The sequence below is a fragment of the Schistocerca americana genome, chromosome X, assembly GCF_021461395.2.
Source record: "Schistocerca americana isolate TAMUIC-IGC-003095 chromosome X, iqSchAmer2.1, whole genome shotgun sequence".
NCBI lineage: Eukaryota > Metazoa > Arthropoda > Insecta > Orthoptera > Acrididae > Schistocerca > Schistocerca americana.
The window spans coordinates 707,167,213-707,192,758 of NC_060130.1; the positions used below are offsets into that span (position 1 = coordinate 707,167,213).

The 25,546-nt window shown below is 44.0% G+C and overlaps 1 protein-coding gene across 1 annotated transcript in view; it reads left to right on the forward strand.

The window, feature by feature from the left end:
* LOC124556265 (latent-transforming growth factor beta-binding protein 4-like) overlaps nt 1-25,546 on the forward strand; it is a 505,946-nt gene that overhangs the window by 46,703 nt on the left and 433,697 nt on the right. The window lies entirely within an intron of this gene.

Here is a 25,546-nt window from a genome sequence, read left to right on the forward strand (position 1 = left end):
TTGAGAAGATTCACCTCGGCACACTGAATTGTCAGAGATGACTTGAGTCAAAACTGTCGGTACAGCTAAGACTTCACCACAGGCTCGCCAGCCAAGACCAGTGCCATTGTAAAATCATGCTCCGGATGAGTGTCCAAAGTATAAACCACTCATAATAAGAGTCAAGAGCGTAATCTCCTCTCTAGACCGGAGTCTGAATGAGAAGCCTCTCTTTCCATCAAACCTCAGTAAACTCGAAAAGAGCACCCACGCAACCGCCCCTACAACGGTTTCGCCTCAATCACAAGACTGCACGAGTTCCATGTCTTCCCTCTCGCTCATCTACTCTACCTTCCTGCCAATCTTAACCAAAGCTAATAACATTCTTTTCCCTGCTGGAGAAACAGCCAATCCCTGACTCATAAAATCCTACGCATGGAGGAGAAGATGTTATGCTCCCGAATTGTTTTTCCCACAGCCACTTTAAGCAGTGTGTTCGGAGTTTCTTTTTAGGCATAAAGTTAACAAAACTTCTATCACAGAGATCTTTATCTGGATGGACCGAACTTTACAGTATCTCCGACCAGGGACCTCGGCTAAACTAAGAGAAGTACTTGTATGTCTCAATATAGACCACATCAGGACCGCCATAAATATTATGATCCATCCTAAAATTCTCTGGAACACCTGAAGCTTCCCAAAAAGCTCGGCAGTCAGAGGGGCGACACCACCAGATGGCTCCTTCAACAGGGTCCAGTCCAAAGCGAAAATGGCACCTCGCGGATTTTTATGGATGCATTCCCTTTACAAAGTGGGCATTTACCACACTGTTGAAACACCTTGCCTTGGCGACCAACTTCTTTCCTGTGCTGCTGTGGCCAGAAACGCCTAACAGGTACATCCAGTGAGACAGTTTTTCAGCTATTTGGCTGCTAGCATCATCTGCACACCGGAGCGAGAAATTCTTGTGACCAGATTTCTGTCCCCTTAAGTGTTTTGAAATGTTCCTCTCCCTAACAGCTGCACATAGCTACCAACTCCCAAATGTCCACTGCAAGGTTCACTGTTAATAACCAACGTACCTCCTTGTTCGCAACGCCAGAAAGTACTATTCGAAGGAGAGCTACCATAAAGATCCTACACGCATTAACAACGTACATGCTCCCATCAGTGCCTGCCAATGTTAATAACTTCCTGTCATCTCACCAAAATGATATGAGGGGTGTAATAACAACATTAAAGAGTAACCTTGAATATTGATATAAGTGAGAGAGTGTCTTGTCCTCTCTCACTGCCTCCATCTATGGTTGATTTCCGCCTGTGTAGTATCTCACTTCAAAATATTATAGTGTGACGTGGTACAGACAAAATCAGGAAATACTATTGAGGTGCCGGCCGCTGGTGGCCGAGCGGTTCTAGAATTTACGCAAATGCTGCCCGCCCGGTTAGCCGTGCGATGTAACGCACGGCTTTCCGGATTGGGAAGGAGCGCCTGGTCCCCGGCACGAATCCGCCCGGCGGACTTGTGTCGAGGTCCGGTGAGCCTGCCAGTCTGTGGGTGGTTTCATGGTTTCTAGGCGGTTTTCCATCTGCCTCGGCGAATGCGGGCTGGCTCCCCTTATTCTGCCTCAGCTACACTATGTCGGCGACTGCTGCGCAAACAAGTTCTCCACGTACGCGTACACCACCATTCCTCTACCACGCAAACATAAGGGTTACACTCGTCTGGCGTGTGACGTTTCCGGGGGGGGGGGGGGGGGGCACCGTCGGCCGAACCACACAATAACTCTGAAAGAGTGGTTCGGTGTGGGGCGGCGGAGGGGTGAAGTGGACTTTCGGTAGTCGTCGTGGGGTTGTGGACCACTGATGCTGCGGCAGGGACGGAGCCTCTCCGTCGTTTCTAGGCCCCCGGGGTTAACATACAATACAATACATAAATTCTTCACAAACTATCTTCATTATTAGAATAGATTAAATCCGTTTCACAAGAAAATATACAGAATTACATGAGAATATGAGTTACATGAAACAACCTAGTCGCGCGGTGTAGCCACGCGCTCTAGGGCTGCTTGTCACGGTTCGCTACCCCCCGTCGGAGGTTCGAGTCCTCCCTCGGGTATGGGTGCGTGTGTATCCTTAACGTAAGTTAGTTTAAGTTAGATTAAGTAGTGTGTAAGCTTAGGGACCGATTACCTTAGTAGTTTGGTCCCATAGTACTTACCACAAATTTACAAAAAAAAAATCCAAACAACGTATCACTCCCTCTGCGAGAGCCTCTGGCGAGATGATTTGAATTTACAACGCCACACATATAAACCATGACACTAAATACACACTCAGTCTCAGGACTGGCTGGAGCATCAAGGTGCAGCAAGGTTGCGCCAGAGTGAGGGTTGCCCTTCCTCAACACTTAATGTAGGAGCAGCAGTGGATAGCTCTGGTCCTCACATCTAGTCCATAGCAGCATCAGGAAGGCAGCTGGGCTGTTGAATCATCTCTACCTGGCAGCAATTGGTAGCCTGGAGTGATGGATATGGGTGTGATGGATATGACGTGTGGTGGGAGGAAATGAGACACCGGTGTTGATGGACGCCATCCAACATCTCCAGCCTGTCGACTGGGTAGCTGAAGGAGTATAGTCTTCTGTCAAATTATATGGTGAGACAGAGTTGCATTTAGCAGGCCGTTGTGACCGAGCGGTTCTAGGCGCTTCAGTATGGGCGCAGGTTCGAATCCTGCCTCGGGCATGGATGTGTGTGATGTCCTTAGGTTAGTTAGGTTTAAGTAGTTCTAAGTTCTGGGGGACTGATGACCTCAGATGTTAAGTCCCATAGTGCTCAGAGCCACTTGAACGATTTGAATTTAGAGTTGCGTTTAGTGCACAACCCACCTCCTAGTGATGAGTTTTTGTCTCTCAGTGTCCCAGTGGATAGCGTGTGACGTCTCCACAGTCGTCAGGTGGCGGCTTGTCTGTGTCATAGTGCACGACTACTGGGGATAGTGGCCATTCGACTCTGCACGCCTTCCGTAAACCGTGTGTCCGCCTGGGGGATTCCTCCAGGACTTGTTGGGGTCCTGGCTTGTCTGCAGGTCCTTTGAGGGCGTGGTGTGACGTCATGGACGAGCCTCCTGCCTAGCAGGTCCAATTCGCATTCACTGGGTCGCTTCTCTAGCGGGCCGACACCCTTCATAGCCACTCGGGGTAGGCTGGTTTATGGCAGCCGCAGCACGTGGCACAGTTCCCCCTTCGCATTCACTCTAGTGAGGTTGCAAAGGCGGCTAACTGATCCCCAACTGTCCCTGCATTGATTCGGCGCTGCCAACCGACCCTCTACTCGGCACTCGGCAGCTCTGTGCGCCATCTGCGCTGCAGCTATTCTTCTTGAGGCTGCCACGAGGTCGGCGTCACTGACCACAGTGTGCTACCTCGCAACGTCCCCCAGGCTACATCGATACCAGGTTTGACAGCTCCCAAGATCTGCACATCCTTATGGTACGTGCCAATGCCAAGGTTTTATATCGATTTTTACAAATAGTTTCTTATGAATAGAGCAACAAGCTTTTTGAATAAATACAGTATGGACCCATGTATGATTGAGTGACTGTAATAAAATGAAGAAAAGAAATAAGTGTTATCATACTGACTAAACATGACATCCGTAACAGTTACAATTGTCTTAAAAATATGGTGTGAAGTGTCTCTGGTCTGTGGGTGACATTTGTGTATATACCATTGCCCATCACACATATCCCCATGATAGGCCAGCACTGCATCCACTCATCACTCAAACATACTCCCTTCACACAAGACTTAGTATTAACTTATTCTCTTTGCCCAACACTTGTCACCTTTACCTCTAAGCCCTCTCGACTCTTAGATTATGACTATGCTATATATACTCCTCGTATTCTTAGTACTTCCGGAGGCACCGTCACCCAGTTCCAAAGTGGTCTGAAACGCTGCTCCCATTCGTCAGCGTAGATGCTCTCTCTCATGACAGCTGCTCCTGCAACCACCCATCTAAAACTTATGACTGTCATCAGTTCCCAATTACGTGTTGCTTTACGTGTTACAAAAAATGTCTCCATTCTTTCTCCGTTTGGATCGCCACTGTAACAATAGACAAAACGGTAAATTAGTTCCCTGATGTAGGTTGATCGTTATACTCTCCAATCAATGACCCCCTTATTAGTACTTCCTTCCATTTCCTGAGCCTGAGGTACGCCACACCAACGTGGTTGCACCATACGTGCTCAAGCCTCATAATACATTTCGCTCACAGCACTCTCATGACGCCAGCAGACTACAAAGACCTCTAGATAGACTTCATCACACGACTGGCGATGCACAGAATTCCAGCAGAACGCACCTAATGCGTGGTCAGACAAACATGCGCATTGGCATGGCTGAAATCTCGTCGCTGCGTAACAATGAAAATTCGCCTCTAGGGCAGTGTACAAGATACCACGGGAAAGGACAGAAATAATCTCACAGACCATAGTGATATTACAGAAGACACTGCTACGATGATGACGATGATGATGATGTTTGGTTTGTGGGGCGCTAAAGTGTGCGGTCATCAGCGTCCGTACAAAGTCCCAATTTTTGCACAGTCCAATTTTTACGCAGACCAATCTAGCCACTGTCACGAATAATGATGATGATGATGATGAAATGATGAGGACAACACAAACACACAGTCCCCGGGCAGAGAAAATCCCTAACCGGGCTGGGAATCGAGCCCGTGACTCCGTGATCCAAACTCTGCTACGAGAGTTACACAGCTGAATTATATATTCATAATGGGATCGTTTTTTGACTAACACTCTTATTTTCCTTGGAGCATGATAATGGACATTTACAGTGTGGTCGCAAGACATAATAGCCATTTGTCACATAGGTAAAACGATGGTTTGACACAGAGCGTAGCTCAGTCAACATGCATGGGTAATCATGTCACAAGAAAGTGTCAGTTTATACGAGGAGCTGTCACGTATGACGAATTTCTGTTCATTTATGATTTTGATTTTCAAGCAGGCAATGAACACGTTGATACGGCGATGTAACAACCAAGCAACTCGTTTGACCACGTTCCACAAGGAGCCATACCATTAGCTAATAAATGGCAGTTGCAAATACATCAAACACAGAAATTCAGTGAAGAACAATCTAGACTGCGTTACATAATATCACCTGGAATTTGCTTATGTATTGAAGTTCTATGGAGAAATTGATTCTAACTACTATAAACACCTACTCCACAAATATTGCGTCTTCATATTCTAACATTTTGATGTTGCTCGTTCCTATAGTTCTTGTGGCCTCGTTTAGAGCTGTGTCCGCAGCAGCGGAGCGTCAGTTTGTATTAAGACTTCTGCTACGTTTCTCCTGTTACAGTTTGGGTGACCTAATCTAGATATTATGATCTTTTTGGTTATTGGTTATTTTGCAGAAACTCACTGTTGTTCTCCCAGTCGCTTCTTTGCTGTTGTGGTTTTCCAGTTTACCACTGGAACTGGTTTTGATTTCGTTGCTCTCTCCTGTTTCCAATTTTCCGTGAGTTGTAATTATTGTTGTATTTACCTCATTTCCTCCTGTTCTTCTAAGGTTGCTGGTTATTCCCTGTATCATTCGCATTATTCTTTCCCTGTGGTTGATATTTTCTCCCATTTCGTATGTCGTCGTTCCTTTCTGTCGAGCCTTGCCAATTGCGGTCATTGTTTCTGTTCCTATCTCTTGCGTTTTGTATTTGGTTGACATAGTCTAATTCGCGCAGCGACCACTTGAATGATTAAATGCAATCGTTGCACTGTCCTATATAGAGTTGTTGGTAGTGCAGAGGTAATTTAACGTAATACTGCCTCATGATTTCCTTGGGACTGTACGGCTGGTCTAAAATGTGATTCTTCTCAAATAGCGATTCAAAGAACCTCACCGTATAAAGGAATCCTGCCGGTTCTAGGTCTATGCCCAGCATATTCTCCTGCTTGATCTTTCTTTCGTGTCCCGCGACCAATATGTGTTAACGAATGCGTCCTTAAAGCCTTTGTGTGAGGAGAGCACTCAGAGACACTGTGCATATGTTCCGCCATCGACCCATCTAAAAATCTGCAGATAAATTCCAGCTTGTATTTCAGTGGCCACGATTCCGGTAGCGCTTTATCATTCTGAGCCATTCAACTTTTTGGATGTAACGTATTATTATTCTGTTTGTACACTTGGAAATTCTAAATAGATAAGAAATGTTTGTGGTCGAATGGTTCGACAATTCATCCGAACTATTTTCACTCTTTCCTGCAGCCCTGACATCATGTTATGCCTCGTTTGCGACCTCTCGCGTCTCTGTTAATGTTTTCTGGACGCTCTCCACCTCTTCTTTAATACTCAATATTTCCCTCTTAACCGGTTCTATACTTTCAACAAGTTGTTCAGCTACCATCAGTATCTCCTTCATCTTCTTTGTGATTAATGCCCCAACTCCTTCATGGCTATCTGCTCACTCCCCTGCCTCTCCCTCTCTGCTTCTTGCGTCTTCTTCTCCCCTCCCTGCACGAATCGTATGAGGGCCTCAACTTGAGATCCTCCGCTAATACTTTCAGGACTAGACAGACGCGATTCCATCACTCTGTGAGGCTTTGTTCGTGAGTGTCATCCGCCACTCTCACTAACGGTACGTCTTGCCATGTCTGCAGAGTATATATAGCGCTCTGCTACGTTTTCACCTTCGCTTTTGTTGCCTGACTGAATTATCTGGTCATAATCAGAAAATCTTGCATTCGACATATCCGCAAGGTCAGCTACTACATTCGACTGAGAATTCTCCGCACTTTCCTCTTGATTAGTGCTAACGGTCTGACATTGATCCATTTGTGATGAGATTCGAATATTCTCACTACTTTGGAGCGAACGTGGCTTGCTTCTCGTAAGCATGCATTGAGATTCCTATTCCTAAGAGGTTTCAATTGCTCCTCACCGCAATGACACATAATTCTGCCTTGAAATTTACTATAGCGAACCACTAATTCTATATACCTGTCAACGTATATCACATAAAAAACACTTCCTAATCTACGACAACATACATGAGCCTTAAATGATCTGCCATCCTAAACGTTGACACAACGACGTTCTCTATCAGGAAGAATCGACAAGTGACACAGAAATCACAACTACAAATGAATGAAAATACAACAGAACAACAAACAAAAATTTACAAATTATCAGTGTATTCAGCGCCAGCATTTCTTATGGTTACGCAAAACTGATTTACCTACATACATCTACATCTACGTCTACATTGATACTCCGCAAGCCACCCAACGGTGTGTGGCGGAGGGCACTTTACGTGCCACTGTCATTACCTCCCTTTCCTGTTCCAGTCGCGTATGGTTCGCGGGAAGAACGACTGTCTGAAAGCCTCCGTGCGTGCTCTAATCTCTCTAATTTTACATTCGTGATCTCCTCGGGAGGTATAAGTAGGGGGAAGCAATATATTCGATACCTCATCCTGAAACGCACCCTCTCGAAACCTGGCGAGCAAGTTACACCGCGATGCAGAGCGCCTCTCTTGCAGAGTCTGTCACTTGAGTTTATTAAACATCTCCGTAACGCTATCACGGTTACCAAATAACCCGGTAACGAAACGCGCCGCTCTTCTTTGGATCTTCTCAATCTCTTCCGTCAACCCGACCTGGTACGGATCCCACACTGATGAGCAATACTCAAGTATAGGTCGAACGAGTGTTTTGTAAGCCACCTCCTTTGTTGATGGACTACATTTTCTAAGCACTCTCCCAATGAATCTCAACCTGGTACCCGCCTTACCAACAATTAATTTTATAAGATCATTCCACTTCAAATCGTTCCGCACGCATACTCCCAGATATTTTACAGAAGTAACTGCTACCAGTGTTTGTTCCGCTATCATATAATCATACAATAAAGGATCCTTCTTTCTATGTATTCGCAATACATTACATTTGTCTATGTTAAGGGTCAGTTGCCACTCCCTGCACCAAGTGCCTATCCGCTGCAGATCTTCCTGCATTTCGCTACAATTTTCTAATGCTGCAACTTCTCTGTATACTACAGCATCATCCGCGAAAAGCCGCATGGAACATCCGACACTATCTACTAAGTCATTTACATATATTGTGAAAAGCAATGGTCCCATAACACTCCCCTGTGGCACGCCAGAGGTTACTTTAACGTCTGTAGACGTCTCTCCATTGATAACAACATGCTGTGTTCTGTTTGCTAAAAACTCTTCAATCCAGCCACACAGCTGGTCTGATATTCCGTAGGCTCTTACTTTGTTTATCAGGCGACAGTGCGGAACTGTATCGAACGCCTTCCGGAAGTCAAGAAAAATAGCATCTACCTGGGAGCCTGTATCTAATATTTTCTGGGTCTCATGAACAAATAAGGCGAGTTGGGTCTCACACGATCGCTGTTTCCGGAATCCATGTTGATTCCTACATAGTAGATTCTGGGTTTCCAGAAATGACATGATACGCGAGCAAAAAACATGTTCTAAAATTCTACAAGAGATCGACGTAAGAGATATAGGTCTATAGTTTTGCGCATCTGCTCGACGACCCTTCTTGAAGACTGGGACTATCTGTGCTCTTTTCCAATCATTTGGAGCCCTCCGTTCCTCTAGAGACTTGCGGTACACGGCTGTTAGAAGGGGGGCAAGTTCTTTCGCGTACTCTGTGTAGAATGCTCCTCATTGTATCAAATGAGTTTCAACATGGGAAAACAGAAACCTTGTAGTGGAAATCACATCTGACGGTCAGAGAAGGTGCCATCACTTCAGGATCCTAGTCCACGATCACCAAATACCAAGACTACACTGGTGTTGCAGTTTGAAAGGCTACAAGAGACTGTAAGTTTATTCTCTGACTGCAGTCACTTTAACTTGTAAGCCATCTACTTGTCTACCTAGCCACGCATCTGCTAAATTGATTTTGGCCTCTGACACTGGTTGTTGTTGCTAGCCTACATTGGAGGTTATCACTTTTATCACAATCTTAAATGAGGCTTGAATGCTAAAATAATTTAATGAAACGGTGGCCATGTTACTATTGTAATCAGTGATTGATGGGTGAATAATATATCAACATGGGATTAATATTTTATAAAAATAGGGCAAATTTTTATTGATCATGAAATAGGACAAACAACAAAAGTTAAGCAGGGTGACAAATAAATCACAAAATATTGCCAACGCAAATAAAAGCAACAAATAACGAGCACTCCACTGGGTGGCATTTGGTTGACTGTTTATCTGTTTAATCCAGTCACACTGGCTCAAAGCATGGATAACGCAATCTGAAGTTATCTAATAGACTTTGATGGTTGTATTCTACACAGAAAGTATACTATGTTTTTGCAGTTGAGAACAAGTGGCGGTACCGTGCACAGTAGTGCTGCAAGTGTCTTCAGAGTAGCAATGTGCTGCGTCTGTTATTCGTTGTCGCAGGCACGAAATATGCGAAGTCATGGACTGGTGATCTATTAGATGGATCACAGTTCCTCTCTGATGGAGCCCTGAAATCTTGGCAGATTCCAGAGTGTGAAACTCCAGTTCACTGGTCCACCATGGACCAGTTTGACTCCCTTATACGGCAGAGAGAACAAGGAACTCAAACATCAAGGCAGCAGACCTGATCTAAATAAGATTCTCCTCAGCACAGCGAGTTGTCGAGATGACTGAGGTACTGCTTACTTCACCACAGGCTTCCCAGTGAAGACCAGTACCTGTGCAAACTAATGGTCAGGACGAGTGTCCAAAATGTAACCCACTCATAACTAGAGTTTAGAGCAGAATTTTCTTGCCAGACCGGAGTCTGAATAAGAATCCACGTTCCTCAACTTATCCCTTTCCATCTAACTTCAGGAAATTCGAAAAGGGCACCCACACAACCTCCCCTACAAGGGTTTCGTGCCAATCACAAGACTCCACGAATGCCATCTCTTCCCTCTTGCTCATCTGCTCTGCCATCCAGCCAGTCCTAACCAGAGTTAATAATATTCTTTTCCCTGCTGGAGAAGCAGCCAGTCCCTGACACATAAAATCCTGCACAGGGAGGAGACGAAGTTACACTACTGAATTGTTTTTCCCGCAGCCACTTTGGACAGTGTGTTTTAATTTCCCGTTTAGGCCTGAAGTGAATAACACATTTATCACAGAGATCATTATCAGGATGAGCCGAACGTTACAGCATATCCGACCAGGAACCTCAGGTGAACTAAGAGAAGTTCTTTTGTGTACAAACAAAGATTATTTCAGAGCCACTATAAATGTTGAATGCCATCCTAAAATTTTCCTGAAGGCTGAAGCTTCCCAAGGAACTTGGCAGGCAAAGAAGCGACACCACCCGACGGGTCTATCAATAGATCAAAGGTGAACCCAGAACCTCACTGTTGAAACGCCTTGGGTGGGCGACACACATCTCTCCTAGATCCAGGTAGACAGTTTATCGTCTCTTTGGTCGAAGCATTGTCTGCACACTGGTGTGAGAAATCCCTGGGACCAGCGTTCTATCCCTGGTAAGTGCTTTGAAATATTCTTCTCTCGAATCTGCACGTGTTCCCAAGCCCCAAATGTCTACTGCAAGAATTACTGTTAAATAACCAAACTGCCTCTTTGTTCTCAACTCCAGAAAATATTATTCGAGGGAGGGCTACCACAAATATCCCACATGCAACGACAATGTACATGCTCCCATTAACGCCTGCTGATGTTGATAACTTCCTGTTGTCTCACTAAAATGATTTTTAGGGTGTAATAACAACATTAAAGGGTAGCCATGAATATGAAAATATGTGAGAAAGTGACTTGTCCTCTCTCAACATTTTCTCTGATTTTCAACCATTTGTGATTAACACTGAAATAATCAGATCATAATGAGTTAAGGCTGTCTTTTAGATTTGTTTCAAGCGAATTTTTATCCACTTTTTACATAGAAGTACTTTGTGTTTTTTTGTGGTGGATTTGGATGTTATGATATACAGTCTCGCTATATGAACCTTATGGTCACTAATTTATGTATCCATCACGATGCTCCTTGTTTTCTCAGGATTATTTGTTGATTCTTCTTCCGTGTCCGGATGCACCAATTAAATCTTCCCTTCCCAGTAATTAGCAACGTAGTTTGCTTTGTCATTGACTTTCAAAATATCATCTTTAGTGCATGTTATAGACATATCTGGGCAAATCAGTAGGTGGTCCAAGTCCTGTATTGCTCCGCATTCACACCTATCGCTATCACTGTAACCCCATTTAAATAGGTTTGATTTGCACCCAGTTACTCCAGTGTGCAGCCGGTTTAATGACCTCCAAGTTGTAAAAGGTAGTTGAAATCCTGCAGATCCCTCCTCAAGTAGTTCTATTGTGGAGTGTGGCACCATTTCTTCCCAAAGAGATAGCCACCTTGCGACGGGCTTGGTGGCGAGCTCTTCAGTAGTTTCAATGAAACTCCTGCGGGATTTCAGCCGGACACGTTGTTTTCGGTGCATATGCATCGGGTGTCGAGGATCATTCTTTTGTTTTGATCTTTCGATCTCGGCGGCTACTTGTCTGCGGATAGTGGGTGGTGCTATGCCTATGATGGGATAAATGATGTCTGTGGGAGTTGGTTTGAGGCATCCTGTGGCAATACGTACAGTTTCGTTTACGGCGACGTCAACTTGCTTGGTGTGAGCAGAGTTCCTCCAAACTGGCACCGCATACTCCGCTGCTGAGATACTCAGCACCAGACCCGTGGTTGAGCTCCCCACGATGAACCTGTTAGCTTCCGCAGTATGTTGTTCCTGGCACAGACCTTTCTTTTAGTGTTGTGACAGTGCTGCTTAAAAGTAAGTGCTCTGTCTAATGTTACTCCCAGGTATTTTGGGCTGTTTGTATGTTTCAGCTCTTCCCCTTGCCACATGACTCGGTGTTTCCGTTTGGCTTGTTTGTTCCTAAGATGGAAGGCGGATACTTGAGATTTACTAGGGTTTGGTTTGAAATTATTGCCGTCGTAATAGGTAGCAAGTTCTGTTAAGGCTCCTGTGAGATTCTCCTCCACTTATTCAAAGGTTTTATCCTGTGTGGCCACTGGTGCATCATCAGCATATATAAACATTCGTGTCTGGTGGCTGATGGGAAGATCATTGGTATAGATGTTAAATAATATTGGAGCCAAGACACTACCCTGTGCAAGTCCATTTTTGTGTGTCCTCCATCGGCTGTTTTTAGATTGTAAGGTTACATAGTAGCGTCTGTTCTGTAGCATGCATTGCACGAACATAGAAAGGGTGTAGTCGTTAGTGACATTATACACTTCCTATGTAAGCAACTTGTGGTTAACTGTGTCATATGCAGCACTGAGATCCGGGAATGCCACCCCAGTTACTTGTCCTCTCTGATAGCCGTCTTCGATGTACCGTGTGAGATTAAGGATTTGGCAACAGCATGATTTTCCTGGTCGAAATCCAGCTTGTTCGTTAATGAGGGCTTTGTCCACATAATCAGCTATGCGTTTGAGGATCATTCGCTCCAGCACTTTAAATAAATGACAAAGCAGTGAGACAGGCCGGAAATTTTTAGCTTCAGCTGGGTCTTTCCCTGGTTTTAGTAACGCAATAACCCGAGCTTTCCTCCACAGTTTAGGAATTTGCATTGTTGTGATACAGTTATTCATTAGCTCTAGGATCCATGCTTGCACTCCCGGTCCAAAATGTAGAATTTGCTCAGATCTCAGATCGTCGAGGGCAGCGGCCTTATTGTTTTTCAAATCGTTGATGGCATCTTTTAGCTCCTGAATGAAGAACGGGCGAGCTAGGAAGCTAATCTCCTCGTTCAATTTTCTTTTAATTTTGCCATTCCTGATCTTCCTTTTAGTTTTTCCGTTCATGAGTAGTTGCTGAGCTATCTGATCAGGTGTAACTTCACTGTAATTTGGTTGTGGTTCTGTTGGGTCGTTGTTGAGACTTTTGACCAGTTTCCGTGCCTTCCTACTGCTGTGCTTCATGTCCGTCTCTTGTAGGAGGTTACACCACTTTTCCTTTCTCGCTTTGGAGATACCAGACATCAGTACCTCACCCACCTGGATCGTTTCCTCTGAGAGGGGGTCCATTTTGTACAGTTCTTCATACTTTTTCAGAGCTTCCTTGTTGCTACCATTGAGTCCAGCGATATACTGGGTGCGGCACCCTCTAGGTATGCGCCGTCGAGAGATTTTCTTGACAAGGTCTATAAAAGTTTCATGTGATTGTATCTCTGGTTTAATTTCCAAGATCTCCTTATCAAGGTCCTCTGTGAAAAGTTCCCAATGGGCTTTTTTGAAATTGAAGCGTCTCTTGAAGGGCATTACATCTGATTTGATTACTGCAGTAATGCAGCAAGTTATTGCTCTGTGTTGCGATCTTGGAATTGGGTCCTCGATTTGCTTTACGGTTTGCAGGGATACCTTTTCGGAGACAAAGATGTTATCTGGATTATATCTTCGTTTCCATCTTCCGCTGTTAAATGATGCAAGCAACTTTGGGTCATGTATCAATTTCAGTTTAGCCTGGTCTGCCCAGATCTCCAGCATTTCGCCATCGCCATTTGTCTCTTTGTAACCTCATGCGAGACCGTGACAGTTAAAATCTCCTAGTACAACTTTAATGTTTTTTGAATGGAAATTTCCAGGCGCCGTAAATTTGAACCTCGCATTGGGTGGTTTGTACACGGATGTTACAGTACATGAATGTAGCTCAATAGTTAAAATTTCTATATTTTCTTCGCAGGTCAGAGCACAGGAGCATACGTCTAAGTTCGGTTTCACAAATATAGCACTTCCGTACCTATCGTGTGGTCTCTCAAGAACTAATTTCATGCCCTGTATTTTTGGTCTATGGCTAGTTGGTGCAATGTGTGTTTCTTGTATCACTAAAACATCACAGTTGTTTCGTTTGCACATGTCAGATAATAAAATTTCTTTATTTACAGATAAGCCTTCAATATTGCAGGAAGTTGTCACTTCCCGGGTTCGATTCCCGGCGGGGTCAGGGATTTTCTCTGCCTCGTGATGACTGGGTGTTGTGTGATGTCCTTAGGTTAGTTAGGTTTAAGTAGTTCTAAGTTCTAGGGGACTGATGACCATAGCTGTTAAGTCCCATAGTGTTCAGAGCCATTTGAACCATTTTTGAAGTTGTCACTAGTGATGGTCTTGATAAACGCCTTTTTTGAGTCTCTTCGGAGAGTTGTTTTGTCATCTTTGGTTTTGGTGCTCCGGTGTTTGCCGGATTGGCTGACTAGGTCGTTTCCACGGGACGCCCGATTGCTTGTTGTTCGAGTGGTGAACGCAATCTTCGTGGAGGCTCCTGCAGTGTCCCCCTATTTGTTGATGGCCGAGTGTAGTCACAAAACGACGTCCGAAATTGTACTGAATGCTTTTTCAGAAAATTGTTTTGAATGATCAGTTCAGGAGCCCAATGGAAGTGTAAATGGTTGTGAAAACTTACTTGAACTGCAATTTGTTGATGGCAGTTCAAGTATGTTTTCACAACCATTTACACTTCGATTGGGCTCGTGAACTGATCATTCAAAACAATTTTCTGAAAAAGCATTCAGTACAATTTCGGACGTCGTTTTGTGGCTACAATCGGCTTTACACATGTATTTTTCCCAATTTATCGAGGGTGCGCGGGTGGTTTGAATAGTTCTCGGAACGGAATAAAAAAAAGTACTTACGTCACTGAAACTTTTTTTTATTTTTCGGTGTAGTCTCCTTGTAGATTAATGCACTTGGTCCAGCGACGTTCCAGTGCCTTGATCCCATCTCGTCAATGAGTTTCCTCCAGGCCTGTCAAATAGTTGTCAACTCCGGCTATCAATTCTTCGTTCGAAGTAAATCTTTGTCCACCAAGAAAAATTTTCAGTTCTGGGAAGAGATGGAAGCCTGACGGAGCAATATCAGGTGAATAAGACGGGTGTGGCAACAATTCATACCTTAGTTCGTGTAATTTTGCCATGGCGACGGCACATGTGTGCGGGCGCGCATTGTCTTGATGGAAGATGACTTTCTTCCTTGCTAAACCTGGCTTTTTTTCGGGTATCTTTTGTTACAATTTGACCAGGAAGTAAGCATAGTATTCTCCAGTAATTGTTTGCCCATTGGGTAGATAATCGACAGAAAGAATTCCCTTCGAATCCCAGACCACTGATGCCATGACCTTTCCCGCCGAAGGAATTGTCCTTGCTTTCTTTGGTGGCGGAGAATCAGCATGTTTCCACTGCCTTGGCGGTTGTTTTGTCTCTGGGGTATAGTAGTGCACAAAAGTTCCATCTGTGGTCACAAACCGGCACAAAAAGTCGTGTTCATTTCTCCTAAAACGGGCAAAATATTGTTCCGATATGTCCATTCTCACTCGTTATTGATCCAGCGTCAAGAGTCGCGGCACCCACCCTGCAGATAATTTTTTTATTTCTAATTCTTCTGTTAAAATGTGATATATCTCTTCAGATGACATTTGGCAAGCGTGAGCAATTTCATGCACTTTCAATTGGCGATCCTCCAGGACCATTTTGTGCACTTTGCAATGATTTCTGGAGTAGTGACACATCTTGGCCGACCACTAGGTGGATCTGGACAGGTTAAGGAGGGAGAAGGGCAAAGAGAGGTGGGAAGTGGCAACAGGTAGCAGAAGGAATAGGCCTAGAACTAAGTCTGACAGTTTTGTGGTGAATGTCAAAAATAAGTTTGACCTGTTGCTTCAGTTAGAAACTGATGAGCCTCAAGCAGAGGTAGGTGTAGACAGGACACAACAAACTTTCAATAGGAAATTGAAAAAGAATGTAGGAAAGTCATCGAAAAGGAAGAAAGTTTTGTTGTTAGGCAGTTCTCATGCCAGAGGTGTAGGCCAACTTCTGCAGGAGGAATTAGGACCAGAATACCAGGTCACAAATTTTTTCAAACCAAGTGCTAGTCTGGATCAGGTGACAGAGGATTTAGGTTCACTCTGTAAAGGATTTACCAGGGAAGACACCGTGGTTATTGTGAGAGGGCCAGGGAACAGTATCGACAGAGATCCTGGGTACAGTATAGAGTGTGACCTGGTAAAGATTGCGTCAGCATCGAGACACACCAATGTTGAATTTGTCCTGAGACGCCATGACCGGCCTCATTTGAACTCTTCTGTTGGGAGAGTTAATTTGGAGTTGGAACGGCTGCTTGGATCGGGTGCGGGGTTCATATTGGTGTGGTTCCTGTTGATTATCTCAGTAGGTGGGACTATACCAGGCACGGCCTACATCTCAACAGGAAAGGGAAGGGGAAACTGCCTGGGGTAATAGCAGGAAATTTAAGGGGGGGAGGCACTGTCATGAATGGTAAAATACCAGTGGTTACAGGTGTTGGAGCAGCACCTTTTTTAGGATAGGTAAGACAGAAAGAGGTCAGGTTCTACGAGAGGTCAGGATTGAAACAAATCTTCAGTTTAGGAAAGAAATTAAACAGCACAATTCTAGCACATTGGATCACCAATCACAGCTATCAATTATAAATTTTCACCAACCACCAGAAATTTTATCTCCACCAAGTTGTATCTCAGTCCTAGGTAATTCCATTGATGAATTAAAGTCACCCAACCTAGTTGACATAATCTGCCTCTCTGAACACCATGTGACCACTGGTATAGGAACTAGGCCTAAGCACAATGAGAAACTCAGACAGGAGAGTACTGCAAATGTTAGAATAAGGAAAGGTTCTCATAAAAGTATAATTAAAAATAATGTAAGTATATTTCATCAAAATATTGGGAGTTTAAAGAATAAAGTAGATGAGCTTCTGGTTTGTTTAGAAGATTTAGAAGCTGAGAATGAAATAGATATACTATGCCTGTCTGAGCATCACATTGTTACTGATATGGATAAGGTAAATGTAAGTGGTCATAAGCTCTCTACACATGTAATGAGAGAAAATATGGAGAAAGGAGGTGTTGCCATATATGTCAAAAGTTATCATTGTGCAAAAAGTATAGAAACAAAAAAGTTTTGTGCAGAGAAACATATAGAAGCATGTGTCTGTGAGCTTAAATTAAATAAAGGCACATTTATAATTGTAGCTGTATATAGGTCCCCATCACGAAATTTTCATCTATTTCTGAAAAATTTGGACTCCTTGTTGTGCTATCTGTCAGACAGGGGGAAACAAATTATTATTTGTGTGGACTTCAATGTAGATTCTTTGAAAGAGGGTAATAGGAAAAATGACCTTGAAGTATTACTCGGTTCTTTCAATTTGACACCCGTTATTGATTTTCCTACTCGGGTGGTAAAGGATAGCAGCTCACTGATAGATAACTTCTTTATAGACCAAGATAAGTTTAACCAGATAAATGCTCAGCCTGTTGAGAATGGTCTTTCTGATCATGGTGCACAGCTAGTTACAATATATGACATAGCTCCATTCAGCAATACTAAACAGTCCTCCAAAGTAGTACGTTCAGTCAACGATTTAACAATTGCAAATTTCAGGGAAAGCCTACAGCAGTTAGACTGGGATGAGGTGTACCGTGAACCTGATGCCAATTTAAAATATAATTTATTTCATGACATTTTTGTAAATGCATTTGAAAACTGCTTCCCCAAGAAAATAGTTAAATATACTCGTAAGAAACCTTGTAACAAACCATGGCTTACTAAGGGTATAAAATATCTTGTAACCGGAAAAGGGAAATGTATCTGATAGCAAGAAAGAGTAGTGACCCAGAAACTATCAAAAATTATAAAAACTACTGTGTTATATTAAGAAAAGTTATTAAAAAATCCAGGAGTATGTGTATCATGTCTGAAATCAGCAACTCTGATTATAAAATTAAAACAATTTGGAATATTATTAAAAGAGAAACAGGTCAACCAAGAGCAGAGGAAGACAGTATTACCATCAAATTGAATGAAAACTTTACAAACAAAAAGTCAGAAGTTGAAAATATTTTTAATAATCATTTTCTAAATGTTGTAGATATAGTAGGATCCAGGTGTTCATTAGAAGATGCTAGGCTGTTAATGGAAGAGGCCATACCTATACAATTTGATACAATTGAAATCTCACCCACTTCTCCCTCTGAAATTAGGAAAATAATAAACTTGCTTAAAAGCAAAAACTCACATGGCATTGATGGCATTTCCAGCAAAATACTAAAAGCTTGTTCTCAACAGATAAGTAAGATTCTCAGCCACCTGTGTAATAGCTCTCTGGAACAGGGCATTTTCCCTGATAGACTGAAATATGCTATTGTTATACCTTTGCATAAAAAGGGGGATAGATCTGATGTCAACAATTACCGTCCAATCTCCCTTCTAACAGCTTTATCCAAAATTTTTGAGAAAGTAATGTATTCAAGAGTAGCTTCACATATCTGTAAAAATGAAGTACTAACAAAATGTCAGTTTGGTTTCCAGAAAGGTTTTTCAACAGAAAATGCCATATATGCTTTCACCAGTCAAATTTTGAATGATCTGAATAACCGAACACCTCCCATTGGGATTTTTAGTGATCTCTCAAAGGCTTTTGATTGTGTAAATCATGAAATTCTGCTAGACAAGCTCAAGTATTGTGGCATGAGTGGGACAGTGCACAAATGGTTTAATTCGTACCTAACTGGAAGAGTGCAGAAAGTTGAAATAAGTAGTTCTCGTAACATGCAAAGATCAGCACTTTCCTCAAACTGGGGAACTATCAAGAATGGGGTTCCACAAGGGTCAGTCTTGGGTCCTTTGTTGTTCTTATTATATATTAATGACTTGCCATTCTATATTCATGAAGAGGCAAAGTTAGTTCTCTTTGCTGATGATACAAGTATAGTAATCACACCTGACAAACAAGAATTAACTGATGAAATTGTCAATACTGTCTTTCAGAAAATTACTAAGTGTTTCCTTGTAAACGGACTCTCACTGAATTTTGATAAGACACAGTACATACAGTTCCGTACAGTGAATGGTATGACGCCATTAATAAATATAGACCTTAATCAGAAGCATATAGCTAAGGTAGAATATTCCAAATTTTTAGGTATGTCCATTGATGAGAGATTAAATTGGAAGAAACACATTGATGATCTGCTGAAACGTTTGAGTTCAGCTACTTATGCAATAAGGGTCATTGCAAATTTTGGTGATAAACATCTTAGTAAATTAGCTTACTACGCCTATTTTCACTCATTGCTTTCATATGGCATCATATTTTGGGGTAATTCATCACTGAGGAATAAAGTATTTATTGCACAGAAGCGTGTAATCAGAATAATAGCTGGAGTCCACCCAAGATCATCCTGCAGACATTTATTTAAGGATCTAGGGATATTCACAGTAGCTTCTCAGTATATATACTCTCTTATGAAATTTGTTATTAACAACCAAACCCAATTCAAAAGTAATAGCAGTGTGCATAACTGCAATACTAGGAGAAAGGACGATCTTCACTATTCAAGATTAAATCTAACTTTGGCACAGAAAGGGGTGAATTATACTGGCACTAAAGTCTTTGGTCACTTACCAAATAGTATCAAAAGTCTGACAGATAACCAACAAGTATTTAAGAAGAAATTAAAAGAATTTCTGAATGACAACTCCTTCTACTCCATAGAGGAACTTTTAGATATAAATTAAGAAAAAAAAATATTAAAAAAATAAAAAAATAAACATAAAAAACACAAAAACTAAAGTTGTTATATTAACTTAAGTATGTTGTTAAATTAACCTAATTATGTCATGTATTGGAAAATTTGACTCGTTCCACATCATTACGAAATATCGTATTCATGATCCATGGAACTAGTATTAATCTAATCTAATCTAATCTAATCTAATCATCATCCAAGCTCTCCCAACCAAATTAAAATTCATTTGTACACTTGGAAACAGCTGAATATGAAGGAGCAGAGTCCCCCAGTGTATTCTGGAAATCGGCGTGAATGTCCTTTGCTTTCATACCTTTATTACGAAATACGTAATCAATGCTCGATTCTCGATGTTTTCCATCTTCGCATATCACTACGCGGGAACAACAACAGAGCCACGTCACCGCCCGGCTCCCCCCGTCGGAGGTTCGAGTCCTCCCTCTGGCATGGGTGTGTGTTGTCCTTTACGTAAGTAAGTTTAAATTAGTTTAAGTAGTGTGTAAGCTTAGGGACCGATGACCTCAGCAGTTTTGTCCTGTAGAACTTACTACAAATTTTCCACATCACCGCCACAGCACAATTCCAAGAGCACTGACGTGGCACTTGCATACAGGCCACAGTCCAGTGAATATCACGTGAACAACTCGTTTCACTAACGCTGATTCCGAAAACTTTTCAAACCACCCTCGTAGACTGAAGTCGCCATTAACCATAATTATATTTGCGGGGTAGCTACTTGAAAAAAGACTGGTTTTCTTTGAACTGTTCCGCAACTGTATCATCTGAATCAGGGCGTCGGTAAAAGGAAATTGATTTACTCCGGTTGTGAAGATTAACCTCTACCCATACTAACTGATAAGGGACTATCTGCTTCAGTTTCACTACAGAGTAAACTACTTCTGACGGCAATAAGCATTCCGCCACCAATTGTATTTAATCTGTTCTTCCTGAACAAAAATTTCGGCGGCATTTACTTCTGGCTTTAGCCTGTTTTCCATAACTGTAACGATTTGAGCTTCAGTGCTTTGTATTGGCCTCTGGAGCTCTGGATCTTTCTCAACACAGCAAAGAATTTACAACTACACTCATGCTCATAAATTAAAGATAACTGCAGAATGTGGTGCCACACAACGTGGCACTACACAAAACTGGCGCTAATAGCATAGGCACATAGGGAACACACACGACACAGATCTGTAAGTCCACGTATTTATGGGTGATACGTTTAGAAAACCGCCCCGAAACACATGTGCTACCAAACGCCACTGTTTCCTGCGCATGTACCCCGACAATAAAATGGGATATCATCACCATGCACATGTACGTAGGCCGCACAACCGGTTGGCATACTCTGGATCAGGTGGCCGAGCAGTTGCTGGGGAATAGCCTCCCATTCTTTCACCAGTGCCTGTCGGAGCTCCTGAAGTGTCCTAGGGATTTGAAGACGTGCAGCGATACGTCGACCGAGAGCATCCCAGAAGTGCCCGATGGGGTTTAGGTCTGGAGAACAGGCAGGCCACTCCATTCGCCTGATATCTTCTTTTACAAGGTACACCTCTACGATGGCAGCTCGGTGGGACCGTGCATTATCATCCATCAGGAGGAAGGAGGGACCCACTGCACCCCTGAAAAGGCGGACATACTGGTGCAAAATGACGTCCCGATACACTTGACCTGTTGCAGTTTCTCTGCCAAAGACATGCAGGGGTGTACGTGTAGCAATCATAAGCCCACCCCACACCATCAAACCACGACCTCCATACAGGTCGCTTTCAAGGACATTAAGGGGTTGGTATCTGGTTCCTGGTTCATGCCAAATGAAAACTCTGTGAGAATCACTGTTCAGACTGTACTTGGACTCGTCCGTGAAAATAACCTGGGACCACTGTTCCAATGACCATGTACTGTGTTCTTGACACCAGGCTTTAAGGGCTCTCCTGTGACCAGGGGTCAGTGGAATGCACCTTGCAGGTCTCGGGGCGAATAAACCATGTCTGTTCAGTCGTCTGTAGACTGTGTGTCTGGAGACAACTGTTCCAGTGACTGCGGTAAGGTCCCGAGCAAGGCTACGTGCAGTACCCCGTGGCCGTCTGCGGGCACTGAGAGATCGGTCTTCTGTGTGGACGTCCCGTATTGTAGCGCCTCGACACGTTTCCTGTTTGCCATAATCTTGAGATCACACTTTGTGGCACACGAAGGTCCCGTGCTACGACCTGCTGTGTCTGACCAGCCTCCAGTCGCCCTAGTGTTCTACCTGTCATAACGTCGTCAAAATGTGTTCTCTGAGCCATTTTCAACACACAGTCACCATTAGCACGTCTGAAAACGTCTGCACACTTACTCGCTGCACCGTACTCTGATATGCCGGTCGGAGTGGCCGTGCGGTTCTAGGCGCTACGGTCTGGAGCCGAGCGACCGCTACGGTCGCAGGTTCGAATCTTGCCTCGGGCATGGATGTATGTGATGTTCTTATGTTAGTTAGGTTTAATTAGTTCTAAGTTCTAGGCTACTGATGACCTCAGAAGCTAAGTCGCATAGTGCTGAGAGCAATATTGACTGATTGTGTATTGCTTGTGTAACGACAGAGAGGCTTCGTCCCGTCGTAGCCCTCAGTGGTTCACAACCCCCCCAACAGGCCACAGCAGTCCACCCACGCCCCCCCCCCCCCCCACACCGAACCCAGGGTTACTGTGCGGTTCGGACCCAGTGGACCCCCCCCCCCCCCCCCTCTCACACTTCCTCCAGGGAACGTCTCATACCAGACGAGTGTAACCCCAAATGTTTGCGTGGTAGAATATTTATGGTATACGCGTACTTGGAACTGCAACTGAGGCGGAATAAGGGGAACCAGCCCGCATTCGCAGAGGTAGATGGAAAATCGCCTTAAAAACCATCCACAGACTGGCCGACACACCGCACCTCGACACTAATCTTCCGGACGGATTCTACATCTACATTTATATCATACACAGCCAGCCGCCTAATGGTGTGTGGTGGAGGGTACTTTCGGTACCAATATCTGATCCCTCCAACCCTGTTCCACTCGCCAATAGTGCCTGGGAAGAATGATTGTCGGTGAGCCTCTCTATTGGCTCTAATTTCTCGAATTTTCTCCTCGTGGTCAATACGCGAGATTTATGTCGCTGTTTGGCGTGTTTACTCTAATAATCATGTCGTTATCAGACATATACTACGCTGCTGGCCCTAAAGAAGGAAAACATTTTGTAATTGGGCAAGTTTTAAGCTGAAAGGCAGGTATTTCTGGGAGGTTCAGACCGAGGGTATACAACGGCGGGCCTGACGCTGGAATGATGAGAGAGTTTCGGGCGACGATCGGCGCTGAACTTTTGTTAATCTGCACAGTGAATCGTCCACATATTTCGTTTTGAGACTTTTGGCCGTTAGGGTGTTTGTGCCCTCAGCATTTGTATAAACCCGGACATTTGGCCATGTTTAGGAATCCGATTTCGTTTAGTGGTTTCTTTGACTTTAATTTTTCAAGTGCATTTACGAGAACTAGTATTGTTTCCAGTTGCGAGTGCTGGTCGACTGTTTTCCAAACAGTGAATTATTCTGCACATTAGCGCCCATCACACAGAAATTTTGCAGGTGTTTGATAAGAAAGATTTGTCTCAGCTACAGTAATTTGCAATAGATTGCCTGCTCACTATCCTAACATTTGTTATAGACTGTGCCCTAAAAACAAACGACACTGATATAATGTTCCACAGTATTTATTATTTCACAAGCCACCATCGTCTGGTACAAAGAGAAATCTTCTTAATAAGCGCCTTTGGGACATGATGTAAAATTAAGCACACATGGAGCAAAAAATTTCAAGCCAGTCATTGAGGTAAACATAGGGCGATAAATTACGTGAAGTTGTCAACGACACTGAAAGTAGTATCTCGGAACAGTCATAAATTTTTAAAATGCAGTTAATAGTATAAATTAATTGAATTAGCAGTACGTGCTGTCAGATAAAGAATACAATAGGACACAATTAGTCGGTAAAGAAGGAGGTGGTGTTGCACTAAATTGTCAATGCAACATCTACAAAAATGGTTCAAATGGCTCTGAGCACTTTGGGACTTAACTGCTGAGGTCATCAGTCCCCTAGAACTTAGAACTACTTAAAACTAACTAACCTAAGGACATCACACATCCATGCCCGAGGCAGGATTCGAACCTGCGACCGGAGCGGTCATGCGGTTCCAAACTGAAGCGCTTAGAACCGCACGGCCACACCGGCCGGCGCAGCATCTACAAACCAAATTGTTTGCTGGGTAGTGGATTATCCGTGAACGTGATTCTGGATGCTGGAGATGTATTGTCTCTGTAATTACTGGCGTACTATAGATTGTGAGGACACTGGCACAGAACTTGATAAGGAGGGCCGGCCTGAGTGGACGAGCGGTTCTAGGCGCTACAGTCTGGAACCGCGCGAACGCTACGGTCGCACGTTCGAATCCTGCCTCGGGCATGGGCGTGTGTGATGTCTTTAGGTTAGTTACGTTTAATTAGTTCTAAGTTCTAGGGGACTGATGACCTCAGCAGTTATGTCCCCTAGTGCTCAGAGCCATTTGAAGCATTTTTGATAAGGAGGGCAAGAGGAATCATTTTCCAAAACAAGCGTTTGCTGCAAGGCAGGGCAATGATGCCGATGGAAACAGACTTTACAGTAGAACAGATTCAGGGCAAAGTAGATGAAGTGATGCGGTGTGTGTGTGTGTGTGTGTGTGTGTGTGTGTGTGTGTGTGTGTGTGTTTACACTGACATTACGTAGTACTGTTTTTGTCACTGTGTTCAAAGATATGCAGGGCGTCTGTTTTAGCTGAAGACACTGAAATACCTCGGAAACTACAAATCGAATCAAAAAGAGTCATAATTTCAATTTGTTTGTCCTGGAGTGGGACACCCAACGATACCACACTCGAACCTCCCCCTCACCCCGTGCGTGAGTGGCAGGCGGCTACTTCGAAGTTTTCGATGGGAACCCCTATTTTTTTATTGCAGATTAAGATTCTACGGCAAAATCTACACACCTTTTGTCTGAAGCATTTTCTTCGTTTCGCCACACATGGCGCTGTAATCGATGAAATAGAAATGGGCACACAATAGTAATTTACGACGTGCTAGTCAACGGCCCTTGAACATCCAATGGCAAGTGGGACCCCACGTCCATGCCGTGACTGGCGCCTCAGTTGGACCAGCGTTCGTGCTGGACGTGCAGACCGTGTGAGACGACGCTTCATCCAGTCCCAAACATGCTCAATGGGGGACAGATCCGGAGATCTTGCTGGCCAGGGTAGTTGACTTACACCTTCTAGAGCACGTTTGGTGGCACGGGATACATGCGGACGTGCATTGTCCTGTTGGAACAGCAAGTTCCCTTGCCGGTCTAGGAATGGTAGAACGATGGGTTCGATGACGGTTTGGATGTACCGTGCACTATTCAGTGTCCCCTCGACGATCACCAGTGGTGTACGGCCAGTGTAGGAGATCGCTCCCCACACCATGATGCCGGGTGTTGGCCCTGTGTGCCTCGGTCGTATGCAGTCCTGATTGTGGCGCTCACCTGCACGGCGCCAAACACGCATACGACCATCATTGGCACCAAGGCAGAAGAGACTCTCATCGCTGAAGACGACACGTCTCCATTCGTCCCTCCATTCACGCCTGTCGCGACGCCACTGGAGGCGGGCTGCACGATGTTGAGGCGTGAGCGGAAGACGGCCTAACGGTGTGCGGGACCGTAGCCCAGCTTAATGGAGACGGTTGCGAATGGTCCTCGCCGATACCCCAGGAGCAACAGTGTCCCTAATTTGCTGGGAAGTGGCGGTGCGGTCCCCTACGGCACTGCGTAGGATCCTACGGTCTTGGCGTGCATCCGCGCGTCGCTGCGGTCCA